The sequence below is a fragment of the Carlito syrichta genome, unplaced genomic scaffold (genome assembly GCF_000164805.1).
Source record: "Carlito syrichta isolate Samal-C Ts95f unplaced genomic scaffold, Tarsius_syrichta-2.0.1 Scaffold301694, whole genome shotgun sequence".
Classification (NCBI taxonomy): domain Eukaryota; kingdom Metazoa; phylum Chordata; class Mammalia; order Primates; family Tarsiidae; genus Carlito; species Carlito syrichta.
In genome coordinates, this window is record NW_007245790.1 from 203,028 (window position 1) to 222,862 (window position 19,835).

General features: G+C 42.2%; 1 pseudogene; it reads left to right on the forward strand.

Annotated features, from left to right (window-relative positions):
* The first annotated feature begins 5,774 nt into the window (after positions 1–5,774).
* LOC110595403 overlaps positions 5,775–19,835 on the forward strand; it is a 24,338-nt pseudogene continuing 10,277 nt past the window's right edge.

Here is a 19,835-nt window from a genome sequence, read left to right on the forward strand (position 1 = left end):
TCTCCTTTCTGTGGCAACTTATGCTTGTGACCCAGTCTAGTATTCTCTGCATTCACTCTTAACACTCACTCACACACCCAATTTTATCAAAGACCTCCCTGTCCAAGAAAGTCCACTTTGAAACAAGAGTTCTCCAGGAAAACAAAAGCCTTTTTAGAAACAGTGTTCTCTAGCCAGGCACAGTGGCTCACACCTGTAATCCCAACACTTTGGGAGGTGGAGGCGAGAGGATTGCCTAAACCCAGGGGTTCGAGACCAGCCTGGGCAAACTGGCAAAACTTTGTCTCTACGATAAGTACAAAAAATTAGCTGGGCATGGTGGTGCATGCCGATGGTTCCAGCTACGTGGAAGGCTGAGGTGGAAGGCTTGTGTGAGCCCAGCAGGTTGAGGCTGTGGTGCTGAGGTGGCTGTGAGCGTGCCACTGTACTCCAGCCCGGGCGACAGAGTGAGACTCCAACTCAAAAAACCGAAAAACAGTGTTCTCATCTGGATTGCTGTGGAACACACTTAAAAAGCCTGTGCCCCATCCACTTCTATTCTTGGATGGGTTTTGGCCCCTAGCTGGCTCAGAAATGCTTCATCCTCATTTAGACTCGCTGAGGGAGTGGTTCATTCCAGCACAGCCCAGCCTCATTCTGCCCATAGCAGACTGTCCTCCCGGATCTGCTGCCCCGCAAGGTGAGGGCCAACAGTGGACAGCTGTGGGGCCCACTTTGCATAGGGGCATGCCTGTCCCCAGGCAGGGCAAACTCTCATCCTCTGTGAAAAACCTAGTGGCTGCTTTCTAGCTTTAGTCACATTCTTTGGCTAAACCTTTTGGGTGTGACTGAGACGTTCTGTGCTCTGAAGTTGGGAGTGGTTTTGAAAAGTGACCTCAACTATTAGATTCCGAACATGGACGCTGCCACACTCACTTACAGTTATATGTTGCAAAGACGTCCTTCTCACTTCCTGGTTTTCCATCCTTCTGTGTGCAAGTACTGGATATCCTGTTCGTATTCAAATTGGCTTAAATTTCAGGGACCATTTATTAGGGATGCTGATCCTTAAATACATAGATGCTTCTGACTACATAATCAGATAGTGAGTGGGAGGGAGGCAAGAGATGTCAGGTTCATGGCTTGTTTTTCTTCAGTTCCTTACTTCAGACTCTGTTCTCTGTTCCGATCCTCTTTTCAGATACCTGTTTCTCCTTGTTTTCTAGTTTGCTATAGTATTACCTCAGAATCTAGAGCTAAGTCCTAAGTGTTCTTTTTATACCTAATGGATGGTAACAGGACCTGACTTCGAGTTGTAGGGCAATTATGGACACCAGATGTGGACAAATACATTTCTTGCAGCCATGTAGAGAGTATACCATACTCACCTAGGATGGGTGGCAAAGCAGCTGACATGGCAGGGTAGCTATACTTCCACCATCAGTTGCCTCCTTTTTTACAATTTCGGCCAGGCGTGATGCCTCACGCTTGTAATCCCAGCACTTTGGGAGGCCGAGGCAGGAGGATTACTTGAGCCCAGGAGTTTGAGACCAGCCTGGGCAACAGGGTAAGACCTTGTCCCTATTAAAAAAAAATATCTGGACGTGGTGGCACGTATCTGTAGTCCCAGCTGCTTAGGAGGCTGAGGCAGAAGAATTGCCTGAGCCCAGGAGGTCGACACTACAGTGAACCGTGACCATGCCATTATACACCAGCCTGGGTAACAAAGCAAGTCTCCCAACTTAGAAAATAAAAAAATAAAGTCAATTTATTTAAAATAAAGTTAATTCCCATGGTGGTATGGGAAATGTTGGCAAGCATACCATGAAAAGTGCTCAATGCCCAGATCAATTTTGGAAATGTTGAGGTTAAACTAAGCTATGTAGTTTTCTTAGCTGCAAGCTGCCTAGAGAGCCTGTAGCGTGTGGGCGTGCATGACAGTCATTCAGAGGGGTCCAGCGTGTGCAGCATTTCCTAGTTATTTGACCACGGAAACTCTTTTCTCATAACAAGTCTATTTATAGCTCCTAGAACAGTTTCAACAATCATCTTGTGGCGAACACTGAAGGTCCTTGTCAAAGCTTTGAAGGCCCGTGTCAAAAGCACATGTATTATCCAGGAGAGGGAATGCAGTTGACCACCATTATCCCGGAATTAGTTGGCTGAAATTAGTTAGCTAATTTCACTTGACAAGAACTGAGAAAGAACTCCTCTGTCTTGAGTTTGAATCCCTGTCCTGACATTGCTGTGTGACTGAGGCTAATTTTGACCCCACCAGTCCTCTTTCTTCTTCTATAATATGTCATCCCTATGGTAGGTGTCGGAGATAACGTTTGTGAGGCCCCAGCCATGGCCACCCTCCCCTCCCGCAGTCCCCACAACCAAACACCGTAAGAAGCTTTGTCTATTTCAGACATTCTCTGGCTTAAAAGGAGGAAAGATTTTCCTTCCTAACCTTACTGAACCTAATCCTGAACTTAATCCTGAAATCTTCTCACGGCATTTTTACCTCTGAAAAATGTGACCTTCATCAAACATAACTGCTAACTGTTGGGCAGGGGGAGAGCTGGATGGCAGAAAATTAAAAGGAGGCATGCTGAAGGAGGGTGTGTATTAAATTTTTCCTGGGCAATGTTAAAGAGGTAGTAGTTGTGTGCAGGTAGAATCTTGGTGCCATGGCTAGGATTTTGCAGAAATCTTTCAGCTGGCAGTGAAGGCAAACTGCTAATGGAAGTTCCATCTTGACCAACTTTGAAGGTATGAAAACAGGTGATTAAGATGTTACCTGGGGCTCTGCTCTGTGATCAGAACAGATGCAGTGGACTTCCAAATGAACTTTCAAAATCAAGTTCCTAAAGATCACTCGGGCTTAGAGTCTATAATACTAAGTGATCTATCACAGAGATAAAGAACCAAATATCACATGTTCTCACTCATAAGCAGACCTTGAACAGCTATCATAATACTATAAGAAAGGAATTGACAGTAGTGGGAAACTGCCAGGGGAGGGCAGGGGCAGGACTGGCAGTAGTGGAAACTCCCCGGGATGAGGGGGCACACATCATCAACAAGGGTACTTGCATAATGAACATTTGTATACCTAACCCTGAATTGTACCCCACACATTTTTTAAAAATTAAAAAATAAATAAAGACTTCAAACGCCAAAGGGGGGGAAAAAAAGAAGTTCCACCTTGACCAACTTTGAAGGCATGAAAACAGGTAGTTAAGATGCTACCTGGAACTCTGTTCTGTGATCTGTGATCAGAACAGATGCAGGGGACTTCCAAATGAACTTTCAAAGTCAAGTTCTTAAAGATCATTGGGGCTTAGAGTCTACAATACTGAGTGATCTGTCACAGAAATAAAGAACCGAGTATCACATGTTCTCACTCGTAAGTAGACCTCGAACACCTATCGTAATACTATAAGAAAGGGATGGGCAGTAGTGAGAAACTGCCAGGGGAGGGTGGGGTCAGGATTGGCAGCAGTGGGAAACTGCCAGGGTCGAGGTGGGTAGGAGGGGGAGGGCACACCTCATCAACAAGAGTATCTGCGTAATGAACATTTGTATACCTAATGCTGAATTGTACCCCACATCTTAAAAAAAAAACACCAAAAATAATAAAATAAATAAATAAAGGCAATAACAACAACAGCAAAAGATCATTTGGGTGTTATGCCTTATGTTTATTTAGCTCTTTAGAGTTTGTAAAGCATTTTCATGTGTCTTATCCAAACTGATTTTTAAAAAGAACTTATTTATTTATATTTTAGAGACAGGGTCTCTGTCATTTAGGCTGGAGTCCAGTGACATGATCATAGCTCACTGCAGCCCCTAACTCCAGTACTCAAGTGATCCTCCCACCTCAGCCTGCAGAGTAACTGGGACTACAGGCATGCACCACCACACTAGCCAATTAAGAACAATTTTTTTTTTAGATATGGGATCTCACTATGTTGCCCAGACTTGTCTCAAATTCCTGGCCTCAAGCAATCCTCCTGTCTTGGCCTCCCAAAGTGCTGGGATTACAGGCGTGAGTTACTGTGCTCCACAAATAAATAAAAACAATTTATTTTTAGAGACATTTTATAGGTTTATAGAAAAATTGCCCTGAAATTAGAGAGGGTTCTCATATACCCATCCTCTGTCCTTCCTACAGTTTCTCCTATTATTAATATCTCGCATTACTGAGGTATAATATATACATATTGATAAATATATATATATATAATGATCGATAAATCAATATTTATGTATTATTATGAAATAAAGTCCATAGTTTGCATTAGGGCTCACTTTTTGTGTTGTATAGTTCTATAGGCATTGACAAGTGTAAAATGTCACATATCCACCATTCTAGTGTCATATGGAATAGTTTCACTGCTCTAAAAATACCCTGTGCTCTACCTATTCAGACCTGCTGACCCTCTGGCGGCCACTGATCTTTTTTCTGTTTCTATAGTTTGTCTTTTCCAGGATGCCATGTAGTTGGCCAAATTGATTTTAGTCTTCCTGACAACCTGGTAACTAGGCAAGTTTTATTACCCTCATCATGGAGGAAATAAATTCAGTGAGTGAAAATGACTTATCTTCAGCTCACTGAAGTCACACAAACTGAAGGTGCCCAAGCCAGGACTAAGATCAGTTGACAGCATGAATACCTGCCAATCTTGGAAAGGGGTTAATTGCTGAGGATAGGGACTGTTAGATTATAGGAGCCCTCTCAGCCTAAGCACTTTAATTTCTTAGTAGCCAAGAGGAGGAAGATCGCACATCTTCAAGGGAAACTAGAGAGATGGATGATATTGGTTCCCTGAGACTCAGAGGTGACTTCAGAGATGATAGGTTTAGTGCCCCATAATTAAGAAGGAAGGCCAGTCCCTGCCGGGCTGACTCAGAGGGCTTACTGAGTCATCTTATTTGTCCTCTCTGCTGCTATTTCTGAGCTTCCCAGTTGCTGGTGTTTGTTGGATAATGCTCAGACAACTAGTCTTGCCTAAAGCAGTATCGCTTATGGGGTGTTGCGAATAAGCAGGGTGACAGGTGTGGGAAAGTCATTTTAAAGAATATTTAGTAGCTGGTTCTTTTTTATAAAAAAAAACAAACAAACAACTCTCCACGCTTAAAATAGAAGCATTCTGAAAGAAAATAAAAAGCCGGGCCCCTTTTGTGCAGCCTGCTAGGACTTTCTGGGAGTGTTGGCTTTTGCACAGGGGCTGGTCGGCCCTGGTGAAATCGCTGCTGAGAACATTTCGGGAAAGGAGGGGTGGGAAGCAGTGACAATGCAGAGAGAGAGACTGAAATGTCACCTAAGCAAACTCAGTTCTGTTTGTCATTAGCAAGAGACAAGAACAACAGCAGGACCCTTGTAAACCATAAACCACAGTCATCATGAGTCCTGGTAGTAGACTGCTCACTCAGGAGCGGTGATTGAAGAAAGATTTATGATGGGGCTATTACAAAGGTGTGCACTTGGGTTAGGGGAGACATCCTGGAGCCAGTAGCTGGACCAGCCTCGGGCCTAAAGAGGCCAGGGAAGGAGGCGGCTACTGGGCCCCAGAGAGAACTATTGTTTAGCCCAGGCTACCTGACTTAGCCAGAGGAAAGCAGTCACCATTGATCCACAAGGAGGGGGCTGAAGAGTAAACAACACGCCCCTCTTTTTTCTCATCCTCTTATCTCCTGCTGGTGCCTCCCATTGGTCAAATCCCAAAATAAGGCAGAGACCATGATGCAAGGCATGAAGGTCAACCTCTGGGCCACTGGGTCAGTGGGGCGGGCCAGGGTGGAGCATGGCTCTGGAGGGCTGTGCACCGAACACCTTCAACTCCAAGGAGGAGGATCCTGCGGGGGCTGCAGGGTTAGACAGTGCCAGATTTGGCTGAAATCGGCTTTCTTAAATTTGTATGAATATTAAATGTATTATTAATTAGTGAAAATATTAAGATGAAATATATTGAGTATGCAGTTACAACTTTTTACATCCCTCGGTCCCTGAAAATTCTGAAGTGCTTATTTTGGAAGAATGTGTCTTTCCCCGGACCCCTATTGAAAATCACCCCTAGCCAGGCTGGTGGCTCAGTCTGTAATCCCGCGCTCTGGGAGGCTGAGGTGAGTGGATTGCCTGAGCCCGCGGGTTCGAGACCCACCTGGGCAACTTGGCGAGACCTCATCTCTACAATAAATCAAAAAATTAGCCGGGTGTGGTAACGTGCGCCTGTAGTCCCAGCTACTTGGAAGGCTGAGGCGGAAGAATCGCCGGAACCCAGTAGGTTGAGGCTGCGGTGGCCGGGAGCGGCCACTGCACTCCAGTCTGGGTGACAGAGTGAGACTCCAACTCAAAAAAAAAAAAAGCCTTTGAATAAAAAGAGGGTACCAGTGTGCATCAAAATATATTAATATTTTCCCACTTTTCATCTAGTTTTGAACTGATCCATTAATTCACTCAACAAACATGTACTGTGTTCCTGTTTTGTGACTGTAAAAAGGTCTACAATAATCTGCCTTTTCTAATAACCCATAATGATAGCAAAACATTTTAAGAGGGTCTATAATAGGCCAAGTGTGGTAGCTCATGCCTGTCATCCCAACACTTTGGGAGGCCAAGGTGGGAAGACCACTTGAGGTCAGGAGTTAGAGGCTAATTTGGTCAACATGGTGAGATCCCATCTTTACAAAAAAAAAAAAAAAATCATCCAGACATGGTACAGTGGGCCTGTAGTTCCAACTACTTGGAGAACTGAGGAGGAGAATTATTTGAGCCCATGATTTCAGGGTTGAGGGCCAAGTACAATGGCAGTCTGAGGCCTGTTCATCGAGGGCCTTCTAGGTCACAGCAAGAAATTTGGATTTTATGCCTTTTTTTCTTTTTCTTTTTTCTTTTTGGATTGAGGAAAGGAGAAAGGGAGGGGGAAAAGAGGGAGGAAGGGAGGAAGAAAGGAGGGAAGAGAGAGACTTGGCCTACGAGTATTTGGGCTCAGCCTCTCAGCAGCCTGAATTTTATTCTGAGGGTGAGGAGTAGCAATTAGAAAATTCTGAGAAGGTAAGTGAGGTGACAGAATTTATCTTTAAAGAAAAATTACTCTAGCTGCTAAGTCAAGAATTGATTCCAGAGAAATGGAGGCAAGGAGATTTGTTAGGAGGTTATTGAGTGGCTGAGACAAGGGATGGTGGTGTTGGTCAGTGGAGGTGCTGAAGAGTGGCTGGGTGTGGATGCACTTTATATGGACTTCACACTTGGCTTTTAATCAATCAAGAATAATGTAATTTTCCAAAGGAAGGTGTGTGTGTGTGTGTGTGTGTGTGTGTGTGTGTGTGTGTGTGTATGGAAGGAGTTCATGGAAAGTACACCAGTTGGAAAGTTTAATTACTGTTGTCTAATTTAACCTGTCTCAACTTCACTCAGGCGACTTACTAAAAAGGTAGATTTTCCAATCTTATACTTGGACGATTCTGATTCTCCAAGGTCTAGAAATCTGCATTTTGGAACTCAGACTGAGAATTACCATTTAAGTATTTAGCAGCATCCCCTAGTGGTGGCGATTTGAAATTGCAGACGTAACACATTTAATTTGAGTTCTTCATATGTGTTTGTTACATGCAGAGCAACACTCTTTCATGTCTATGATAGAGCCAGTTAACTAGAGCTAGTATTAGTGGACTAGCCAAGCGGGGTGGAAACTTTTTTCCAGTGATTACCTGATGAGAAATCTCAGAAGTAATAAGATAAAAAAAGACAAACTTTGTAAGTAGTTATTAATTGGCTACTAGTTATTGTCAGCCGTAAAATCTTCAAACCCATATCTCAGCTGAGTATTAGAGTGCTGTAAGGTTAGAATAATTGCAACTGTCCAGGTAAAACAGTATAGAAAGATTGTGGTCTCCAAGAGTCCAAAAAAGCCAACACTGAGCTTACACCAGTTATAGATGAATAGCAGTACTATCCCCAGGGATATGCATTTCTATTTTATCATTTATTTTATTCTGTTTTGGTTGTGGGGTGCTTGTGAGGATTTGCTACATATGTAAATTGTGTGCAGGTAAGGTTTGGACTTCTAACACGCCCTTTCTCCCTCTGGTAGTGGACCTGGTACCCAGTGTAGAGTAAACTTTTGTTTAAAATTGTATTAGTTTGTCATTTGGGGTTAGAAATTTTTCCTCTGTAACCTCAATTCAGACTATCGTGCAACTCCACCACCATCTCTGTCTTTGCTTTCCCGTGAGGAACCTTCTTCTCCTGGACATTCCAGGGAGCAGAACAGAGGGCAGCTTGGTGTTAGAACCATGACCATGTGAGGAAAACACGTTCTGAAGGGGAGTCTGTGTGGGACTGCTGTTTCTACAGTCAGGTCAGCTGGAAGAACTTTCCAGCTTCGTAGTTTCTTTGTTGACTTCCTTGTTCTGTTTAATTTCGTTCTCGGATTCTCCATGAACATTCATCCTGCATTTCTTACCCCTGTGTCTCCTTTTACTCAACACAGACTGGTACTTCAGTGAGAAGATCATTGAGTAGACATTTCTTACAGGCTTGATGAGGAAGCTAAGGCAGAAAGACTGCCCCAAGGGTACTTAAAGGGGTGGCTGTCAGCTGGAGCCAGAGCCCAAGACTGCTCACCGTGGCCTGGTAGCACAGGTCAATGTTCTTTCTGAGAACTTCCAGGTCCTCAACATCTGCATGTCCTTTCAAATGCCCCCAACTCCTCTCTCTCTCTCTCAGTCTCTGTTTCTTCTTTCTACAAATCCCCTTCCTTTTTCCCATCTTGGCAAGCTGGCCAATATAGGAAAAATCAGGCAAATTGAAGCTTTTAAAAAACCCTTTATTTTAGAATAAACCCCAATGAAACCTCAGCTGTCCAACCTTTGCCAATTCAATTATGCAACGTTTCCTTGGGTTACCTCATCTTGATTCATTTTGTGGGTTAAGCCTTTGACAGGAAGAAAAGGTTTGTTTGTTACAATCCAAAGGAGAAAGAACTTGAAGGAGGAAATAGAAAACAAAAAGAAAAGTGAGCCGAGAGATCGAGTAACCAACTAAGGGAACACGAAATACAAATCTCGACATGTCCACATGTATTTTTCCATTTAGAAACAGACCTACCAAGCAAGTGGTGTGTTGATTTTTTTTCCTCCAGAGGAGCTTGCCCTGGCTTAGTAGACGTCAACCTGCCCTCTAGCGGTGCCTGAGAACATGTCCCAGACAGTAGCGCCTGATGCAGAGCTTTGCTTGCAAAAACTCACCAAGAGAAGGAACGCTTCAGCAGCTTTCCAGTAAATACAGTAGGTGGAGACACACACTGAAAAACTGGAACACAGTCAACCTCGTTTCCACTGGACTCTGCGAAGATTGTGTGGCACCCAGAGTTACTGAAACTAAGTTCGGCCGTCATTTACTTGGCAAGCTTCATATTTCCTGCTGGTTTTTAATTGTTGAAAGATGTTAAGATATGGAGATTTTTAAGCACATATTGCTTCTAAATTCACTGGCTGTTCACACCACTTATTGATAGTAAATGCCCACTGTTTGCAGAGATTTGGGAGGCGAGGTGCAAAGGTTAGCGAGACACAGATTCTGTCCTTAAAACCCTCTGATTGATTGCATCCATCTTTTGCCTTTTGCTAAAGATTTCCGTGGAGAGGAACAATTTTGAGTCTTAACCCAGTGTTTTGAGGCCTTGCATCGGCAAGACTAGCAAAGTTGTGGAATAAAAGTGCTTTTAAGAAAAAAAAACCTTCTGATTTGAGCAAAATTCAATACATGGCAGCAGTATAACAAAGAGTTTAAATATATATTATACACACACACACACACACACACACACACACACACAGAACAACTGTACTAAGTGTGTCCACACCTTGTTTAATACTTATCACAATTGTATCTTTCAATGTAAGAGGAAAAAGAGATTCTGAAAGATCAAGTAACTGGCCCTCGTTCAGATAGCCAAGAAATGATAAGATTGGAATTTGAATTCAAGTATTCTGATTCTACCTTTATTTAGATTAACTTCAACAAACTTTCAAAAGAGTTTACCATGAACCAGACTCTGTGCTGTGCCTCTAAGGGAAAAGATAGAAGATGCCATTACTGGGCTTAGCGTTATACTCTTGTCGGGTAAGGGCCTCTGAAGAAGTAACTAAATTACATTAATATATATGCAGTAATGGAAGCATGTACACATCACCTTCTGAACAAAGCAGCAAAGGCTGTTCTTCGTACGTGAATTGTTGTGCTTTCTGTCATGTGACCCTGGGAAGTGACCATGACTGAGTAGATCAGGATTCTGTAACTTGGCCAAAGGTTACTGTCTTTAGGTTTACCGGTGGACTCTGGGGAGGCTTCATTGCAGAATTCTGACCAACGCGGGAGCTGACTCCCCAACCCAATCAATGGTCTTTTGTAGGCACTGTTCAGTGTGAGGCCCTCAGAAAACTACAGAACCAGAATAGAGTTAGAAAGAAATAAAAGTGGAGGTAACAGTCAAACAGGTAAGAAGCAAAAGCAGAGAGAATTAGAGGAGAGAAGCGGAGCTGTGAGTGTGTCACAGTCACGGGAGGAATGGGACAAAGGTCCCTCTTCTCAAGGGGAAGCTGTGACATTCCAGGACGCCACAAAGCTGGACTGCATAACTGCTTAGCCTGTGCCTGTGCTTCCTCATTGCCTTGAGTATCTTTGCAATCACCCATGTCACTGGAGGTCACCCAAGCTGTCTCTGATTCCTGCAGCAGAAAGAGTCTAGCTCCTGCAGCACTGGCATGGTGCAGAGGAGAGAGAAATGTGGCTGGCAGGGTGGACTCAGTGAGAGCTTCACCAGAAGGTGATGCCCAAGCAGGGTTTTGAGGCACAACTAGGAGTCTGCCAAGAAGACCAAGGTGTGGAAGGTGCTCCTTAATTCCGTGTATTCATTCTGGTACTGAGTCTGAGCAGTGACAGTATTCTAATTCCCAGGATCTTCTTCCAGTGCAGTGACACCAGGAACTCTTTTAGGAACCCAGGATTTGAGAGAGGGGAGTGGAAAAGGGAAATTTTCTCTCTGACTGAGGCTCTGATTCCTGACATTTGATGGTGCAGTCCCTATGGTGTGGCTTTAAATGCTGGCATACTCTTCTTAGCTGGGATAGCCATACCTTTAGCAAGATGCAGTATTGGGTCAGGGGATTGTGCAAAACCCCAGGATACACAGAGTAACTCTCTATGGGGTGTCGTTATTATAGATGATGTAAGGGGGGTGAAGTTTTGAATTTGTATAATCTTGAAAGGTGTTGTCTAGTTGATCAGTATAAGCCTGCTTTTCCATGTTGGCTTAATTTTGTTTTCCCCACTTACTTGCATAAAAACCAGGGATCCCCTATGATCCCAGAATAAAATCTCACCCAAAGAGAGACAGGCTAGGAGCGATGGCTCATGCCTGCAATCCCAGCACTTTGGGAGGTCGAGGTAGGAAGATTGCTTGAGCTCAGCAATTTGAGACCAGCCTGGGCGACATTGTGTGACCTCGTCTCTATAAAAAAGGAAAAAAAAAAATTAGTGGGGTGTGGTGGCGCATGCCTGTAGTCCTAGCTACCGGGGAGTCTGAGGCGGAAGGATGGCCTCAGCCCAGGAGGTCGAGGCTGTGGTGAGCTGTGATCGTGCCACTGTACCCAGCCGGACGATGGAGTGAGATCCCTACTAACCCTGACTCAAAAAAATAAATAAATAAAAATAAACACAGACTTTTGCTTATCCATTCACATCTGTTAATAGACATTTGGGTTACTTTCACATCTTGGCTACTATGAATAGTGTTGCTATGAACATGGCGTATAAATATCTCTTCAAGATATTGTTTTCAATTCTTTTTTGGATATATACACAAAAGTGAGATTGCTGGAATATATAGTAATTCTAATTTTAAACGTTTGAGGAACGTCCATACTGCTTTCCACAATGGCTGTACAGTTTTACATTCCTCCATTAGAGCACAAGGGCTCTAATTTCTCCACATCCTTGCTAATACTTGTTAGCTTCTGGTTTGTCTTTTGTTTTGGGGTTTTTTTTTGGTTAGTGGCTATCATAATGGGTGTGAGATGACATGTAGGTTGATCTCAAAGTACAAATTCCCCTTAAAGTGGTAAGGGGATCTCTGAACTTTCCTGCCTCTGGTAAACTTTGATTCTAGTAACCAGCTGAGATCATTCACTAAGTATATGTTACTTTGATGCAGGCGAGTTGTTAGGACCCTAGAAAGAGACCCTAGCTCTCCTTAAACTCGACAAAATGTTAAAACTGGAAGCCCCAAGAATGAGGACTGCCTGAGAATTCTGCATAGGATATTTCTCTCTGACTGGTTTTGACCCTGGGGACATTTTTATCAAGTGAAAACAAGCATTTCCATTAGGGTTATTCCAACATTGCTCAGAATATCATCAAGAAATTATTTTCTGGAAAGAACTCTCTTGTATTAATTTAATTTCTTAATCAAATTTCTCACTATGCAGTTAAATAATTTTCAGCATTTTTATTTTACTGAAATAATTTATATTTTACTCACTAATCACATTCTGGCCCCTATTAAATTTTTCCAACTTCAGCTTTAGCAATTTTGAGGTTTCTTTTGTAGTCTTTTTCTACCAAGTCTAATTTTTCTGGGCCAGGTTTTGCAGGTATAATTTCTGACAAGAAGATTTTATTCTTTTTGCAATTTTTAAAGTCAATAACAAATTTTTCTGTGTATAGTTTTTGCCTTTGTCAATTTTACTTCATGGTATGGCTATAAAGGCAAATTTTAAAGGATTTGTTTTCATAGTTTTGAGCATTACCAACACAAGGAGATTCTTCAGTTTTCTGTCAACATCAAAGTTAACATATATGATTTTGGCTATTATGAGTTTGATTCTGTGGATAGTCTTTCTATTGCATCTAATTTTTTTTCTGGTGCTTGGTATCAAAATATTAAGGTCATAGCATTTTGTTTTCATTCAAAGCTATTCTGATTAAAAACATTAAGAAGTAGTGTCAGCCTGGATTCATTGAGGCATGAATTTCACAGATTCTTTGATCTAGAATCAAGAAGTTTTGGGTGTTTGTCTTTGTCCTGTCATTTACCATCCCATGTCTACAGTTTAATAGTCCTCATCTAAAAGTCAAGTGATTTAAATGTCTGATTTCTGCTGTGTGCAGTGACTCACACTTGTAATCCCAGCACTTTGTGAGGCCAAGGTGGGAGGATTGCTTGAGCCCAGGAGTTCAAGATCAGCCTGGGCAATGTAGCAAGATCCCCATCTCTACGAAAAATTTTAAAATTAGCTGGGTGTGGTGGCCCGTGCCTATATGTCTAGCTACTCGGGAGGCTGAGGTGGGAGGATTGCTTGAGCCCAGAAGTTTGAAATTATGGTGAGCTAGGATCATGCCACTGCTCTCCAGTCTGGGTAACAGGGCAAGCCCCTATCTCTAAAAAAAGAAAATAAGATAAAAATAAAAATAAATAAAGTCTAAATCCCACTCCAGCTCTGGTATTCTATGGTTTAAAGACCTAGTCTATCTGTGGTTGAGCTATTTGATCATTCCTTTGCTTCTAATTCGATTCACTCCTCTCTGCTTTGAATCAGTGGTTCCCCACAATGAGCTTGCCTGCCTGTGCTCAGGGCAGGATAGGAGCCTCTGACTGTCCCTACACAGATTCACATTTTGCTCCTACAATCTGGGTTTGTGATCTGCTCCAGAATGCTACTGCTTAGTTTTTCTGAGCTCAACCCATGGCCTTTTGGACTGAGCGCCTGCCAGGTGGGCTCAGAGTAGCCTCCTTCAACTCTGAGCTCCACCTGCCTGGAAGCTCCAGGTTATCAGTGAGCAGCACACTGAGCCTTGGCTTTCCCTATCCCTCCTCCTGCTCCCCAATAAGTCTAACTCCCGTCACCTGTCTTTTTGGGTCAGGCATGAAGAGAGAATCTTGGGGCTATGTGGGTGTGGTTTAGGGTAGGGAAGGTAGAACGGAGCCCAAGGCCATCCTAGGCAGGAAGGAGAGACAGGGTAGATCACACCATTTAGGGACTCTATCGGGATCCCCACAGGAAACTGTAAGGACATTCTTGGTAGAATAATTTAAGGAGGGATATGTAAAGGGACTATTTACACACGTGTGGGTGTGTATAAAGACTCTATAAAGGCGAGCGCGATACCGCTGGGTTCCATTACAACTCCTCACTGAAAAAGATGTGGGGAGGGACCAGTTACTAGAACCTGGCCAGAGAGTATCATGTAGAGACAACTTCAGGGATCGAACCAGAGGCATAAATGTGCCAGCCTCTCTCTCTGCCACCCTCCTTCCTAACTCCTGTCAAGAATCCCTAATTGGCAGAACCCAACTAGAGGTCAGAGGGCAAAGGAGTCCATTAATGAAACTTCTTCCGCTTAGTGTCCTCAGGCAGAGAGTAGGATGAGAAGGGTGAAGAGTGACCCTGGCAGTGGGAAGCGAGGTCATAGACACAGGTTGCCCCTCCAGCTTGTTCATACATGTCCCAGTAAAATCAGGTGCAGGGAAGCATCCGAGAAGACTGGAAGGGAAGGGGTCAGCATGCCTGCTTCACCCTGGGTGAGGGATGAGTTGAATTCACATGACCTTGGTTAATTTCAGCTGATGTCGTTGCATGTCACCTCTTTCTCTGCTAGCTGCTTTCTAAGCCCTGACCCTGGTCCTGCAGTGTTTCTGGGTCAAGGGAAGCCTGGACTGGGTTGATTATCTCACTTTGCTCATCCCTGGGGACACTCTGAGGAGTTGCCTATAGTGGGAGCTTTGGGAGGGCACCATCAAAGCCCTCGGGTATTTGGGTGGGGTGAAGGGAGTTCTAAGAATGGAGAAAAGAGGACAAGAGAGAGTGTTGAAAGGGTGCAGACAGCTTTACCGGCCAAGGGGCAGACCTGGGCCTACCTAAAAGAGTGTTACATTGGGATCAAAGTTTATAGAGCATGGAATGTACTTTACATGGAATGATGCCACCTCCACTGCTGAAGATGCACCATAAAACTGAGATGTGGCTGTAACTGTGGTAGGGGCAGGGGAAGAAGAAGGGTACAGTAGGCACACTCTCCCTTCAGAATCCTGTAACACAGATTTCTGCCATAGAACACTTCTTATTTGATTCACTCCTCTCTGCTTTGAATCAGTGACCCTCCACAATGAACCTGCCTGCCTGTGCTCAGGGCAGGATAGGAGCCTCTGACCGTCCCTACTCAGATATTAATCAAAATATTAAGGTCATAGCATGTTGTTAATTAATTAATATATTGCAAACATCAGCTTTGGCCTTAGTTCAATTTGTAGAGAGGGAAAGAGAAGAGAGAAAAGAGAAAAGAGGAGAAAGGTGGGGAGGGGAAGAGAGAGAGAGAGAGAGAGAATCTGTCCAATTCACTTGCATATGGATGAGGGGATTCAGGTGCCCACCTCTGATTCAATCAACAACTCATGTTTGTGACTGGGTTGGTGGGGAGCGGTGCCCCACGGGCGGCAGGAGCAGAGAGTCTGGGGGCTAAGTGTAAACTTAGAAGCGTGTCTATTACAATCATACTTTGCTTCTTGTCAATGGCACAGTATGTACTTAACTTATTTTCTCGAGAATATTAAAATCCAATATAATATAAGCCAGTGGCAAGTAATCTTTCTTTTATTACATCCGCTGGGCAGTGCCTGGAAGGAGGGAGGGAGTTGGTTGGTAGAGGGAAGAGAGATCAGAAAGCTGAATGAAGAAAATGACCTTATCTCACTTCGAGATGCTGCACTCCCCTTGATCAGAATCATAGCTTCTAAGAATTCATTGGAAGGAAGAAAGAGGGAGGTGAAAAGAAAAGAGAGAATGGAGACAAGAGAAATGTAACAACAAAGTAAGATTTTTCTGGAAAGAATCTTATTGTCCAGTAATTCTCTGAGGGAATCACAGTCTTCTAAGAAGTAGGAAGCATAATCTTTCTCCTTTCTGTTTTTTTTCTATTTCCTACAAAAAAATCCTCTTAATTTTGTATTAACAACAAAATATGTTTCTTTTTCTCGAGTCCTCTATAATGGTATGGGAATGTGTATTTTTTCCTCCCTATAATTTTGAGAATATTTTTGAAGACAGTGACATATTCTGACTCTTTAAGATCCAAACAATTCAATTTAAAAATCACTGAGTGACAGCCATCAAAGTTCTGAAGTGATATAGTTCGCCTCAACACTTGTTCGAAATGTCATTAGAAAGCCAACATATAGAGGGTTGTTATGGCAACTGGAATACCAGAGTTTATAACATCACTGTAATTAATGTTATCCAAACGTTATTACTCTTTCAACATCAGTCACGTTCTCTGAAGGAACAGCAGTTCTGTTTCTCCTAGGATTTTTCAATAGTGTAATCCGTTGCAGCTTTTCTTCACAATTTATTTTTAAATAGAACTTAGTCTGACTTTGCTGTAGTGAAATGAGTTATTGTTTCTACTCCTTTACTTGTTCTATTTTGGCTGCAATTTTCTTTCTGATAAAACTTGAAATAAAATGGAAAAAAGGGATTATTGCTAGAAACCAGAATAAAGTCTAAAGATGGAAAGATTTACATATTTAAGTGAAGAGAACTGGAGCAAAGTATTAAAATATTTTGCATATGAATTTGTAGTATTAACGTTTGCATAGCACTTTATAATTTTAAATTCAGTTTTACATATGTTATTAACATGAAATTATTTAATGTAATCACCCTGAGAAAATAAATTCCTTGTCCTCTCTCAATTCAAGATAGGTGTTGTGACTTAAAGATATGCCTTCCTGGACATGGTGACTCACGTCTGTAATCCCAGCACTTTGGGAGGCCAAGGTGGGAGAATTGCTTGAGTCCAGGAGTTTAAGACCAGCCTGGGCAAGATAGTGAGAACTTATCTTTACCAAAAAAAAAAAAAAATTAACTGGACATGGCACACACCTGTATTTCCAGGCATTGATAGGAGAAATTTCCCTGGCTCAGAGACACTACCATCACAGGCTTCCATAGATAGAATGGAGCAGGACTAGAATGACAAATTCCTGGGAAAAGTAGTGACATTGTATTGACTGGTGAAAAACATTCCACAAATCCTTATCTCTTGTTAAGATGTATTTAAGCATAAGAGAAGATTATATTTAAACATAAGAAAAGATGATATCTACATATAGATATGAAAAATTCACAAAATAGCACAGTCAAGGTCAGGTGCAGTGGCGCATGCCTATAATGGCACTTTGGGAGGTCAAGGCAGGACTGCTTGAGCCCAGAAGTTTGAGACCAGTTTGGCAACATGGGAAGACCTCGTCCCTATAAAAAATCAGCCGGGTGTGGTGGCACGCCCCTCCCCTAGAGTCCCAGCTACTCGGAAGTCTGAGGAGGAAGGATCACCTGAGCAGAGGAGGTCGAGGATATGGTGAGCCGCAATTGTGTCACTGTACTCCAGACTGAGTGACAGAGTGAGATCTGACTGAAAAAAAGAAAAAAATTCCTCCCTGATTCAATAACAAAAACCCAATAACCCAATTAAAAATAGGCAAAGGACTTTAATAGAAATTTCTCCAAAGACAATGTACAGATAGCCAACAAGCATATAAAAAAGATGCTCAATATCACTAATCATTTGAGAAATTCAAATCAAAAATCACACTGAGCTATCACTTCACATCAATTTAATGACTGCTATAAGAAACAGGACAAAACGAGTGTTGGCAAGAATGTGGAGAAAAAAGAACACTTGTGCACTGTTGATGGGGAGGTAAAAATGGAGTAACTGTTGTGGAAAACAGTGATGGTTGCTTACAAAATTAAAGTTGGAACTACCATTATATGATTCAGCAATCTCACTAGTGGGTATATACCCCCCAAAGAATCATAAGCCATATCTTGAAGAGATATTCGTACATCCATGTTTATAGCAGCACTATTCACGGAGCCAAGAGGTGGAGTGACTCAAACGTGTATTGACAGAAGAATGGATTTTAAAAATGTGGTGTGTGTGTGTGTGTGTGTATATGTATATGTATATAAGATGGAATATTATTCTGCCTTAAAAAGGAAGGAAATCCTGTCACATGCTGCAACATGAATGAACCTATAGAACTTTGTGCTAAGTGAAATCAGCCAGTCACAAAAAGACAAACACGACATGGTTGCAATGATATGAGACATTTAGAGTAGGCAATTTCATAGAAACAGAAAGTAGAATGGTGTTTACCAGGGACTGGATGACGGGGGAAATAAAGACTTTTTAAACAGGTATGAAATTTCAGTTTTGTAAAATAAAAAAGTCTGGAGATCTGTTGTATGATCGTGAGTATACAACTTAACCGTATGCTTAAACATGGCTAAGATAATAGATTTTATGTTCTGTGTGGTTTTATTTGCCACAAATCTTTCAAAAAACTCCAAATTGACACTCCTCCCTTTGAAAGGTAGACCCGATTCATCTTCCCCTTACCATGGATTGGATTTAGTAATTTGCTTTTAATGAGTACCATAGCAGAAGTGACAAGGTATGACTTCCAAGACTAAGTCATGAAAGGCATTGCTGCTGCTTCTCTTTTGGCTTTTTTTTTTTTTGGAGAAGCAGCTGCCCCAGCCCCAGTTACTCCTTCACATTTCTCATGACTGCAGACCTGGTTGATGTCTTGACTGCAACTACATGAGAGACCAAGAAGCCAGAAACCACCAGCTAAACTGACACACAGAAACTGAGTGTAATACATGATTATTGTTGTTTAAAGTCACTAAGTTTTGGTATAACTCATCACACATCAATAAATCACTAATGCAGTATTTTTCCTTCTTCTAAGGCAATGAAGACCTCTGGTGTGGAAGGAGGGCTCCTCATACTATTTTGTTGATTCGTGGTTTCAGTGGTGTATCTGTAGTCTCTTTCGAACATGGCCCCTAGGTCAGAATTAGATGAGTGCCTTCTGTGAATTACCTGCAGCCCTAGGAACTATACCTGGAACTATAACCGGAGACTGCTGGATTTCTTTGAGTTTCTTTATCCTCTTTCTTCTTGTGGCATCAAGAAATATGAATGCCCATGGGGTATTCTCATTGAAAGTTCAATCACATGTGAACAAGAGAGTTTAGATACCAGAGGTCACATCCCAATATTATACTATATTCAAAGAAAGTTTTCATTCACCTTTGTGAAAAACGTGAAAGAGCATAATAGGAATACATCTGGGAAACATCTAAAAGGCCAGTAAGAAAGAAAACTCAACTTCATTTCCACTGGAAAGCAGGGCATCCATTCAGGAACGTCATTTGAGAACAGTTTTCCCCTGTTGGACTACATAAATGTTACCATTCCTGCTCAAGAGTAGGAATTAAGTTATAAATTCTGAGACAACTTCACTAGCCCTTGTACCCCTGCCACCTGAGGATTGTTTGCCTCTTAGAAGTTGGAAAATGCCTGTGGGTATAATCTTTTACTGTTTTAAGATGTTCTTTGTAAATGAATAAACTTGCTTCGTTGCTCCTATTTATGAACTCTTTGGGTCGGGAAAAAGGAGCTCCCCCATATTTAAAATTTGTAATCAAGGCATTAAAAAGTAAATAAAGTTTTGTGTATCGTTTAAAAAAAAAAAAAGGAAATTGAAGCTCTCAGAATTTTAGGATATTTACTAAACTTACATATCAAGAATGAGGGAGCCTAATACTACAAACCTAGATTTTTCTGTTCCTAAAACCCATGCTTACTTTCTACAAACCTAGGGAGTGATTACTTTCTTTCTTTCTTTCTTTTTTTTTTTTTTTTGAGTTGGAGTCTCACTCTGTTGCAAAAACTGGAGTGCCGGCCACTGCAGCCTCGACCTGCTGGGCTCCGGCGATCCTTCCGCCTCAGCCTTCCA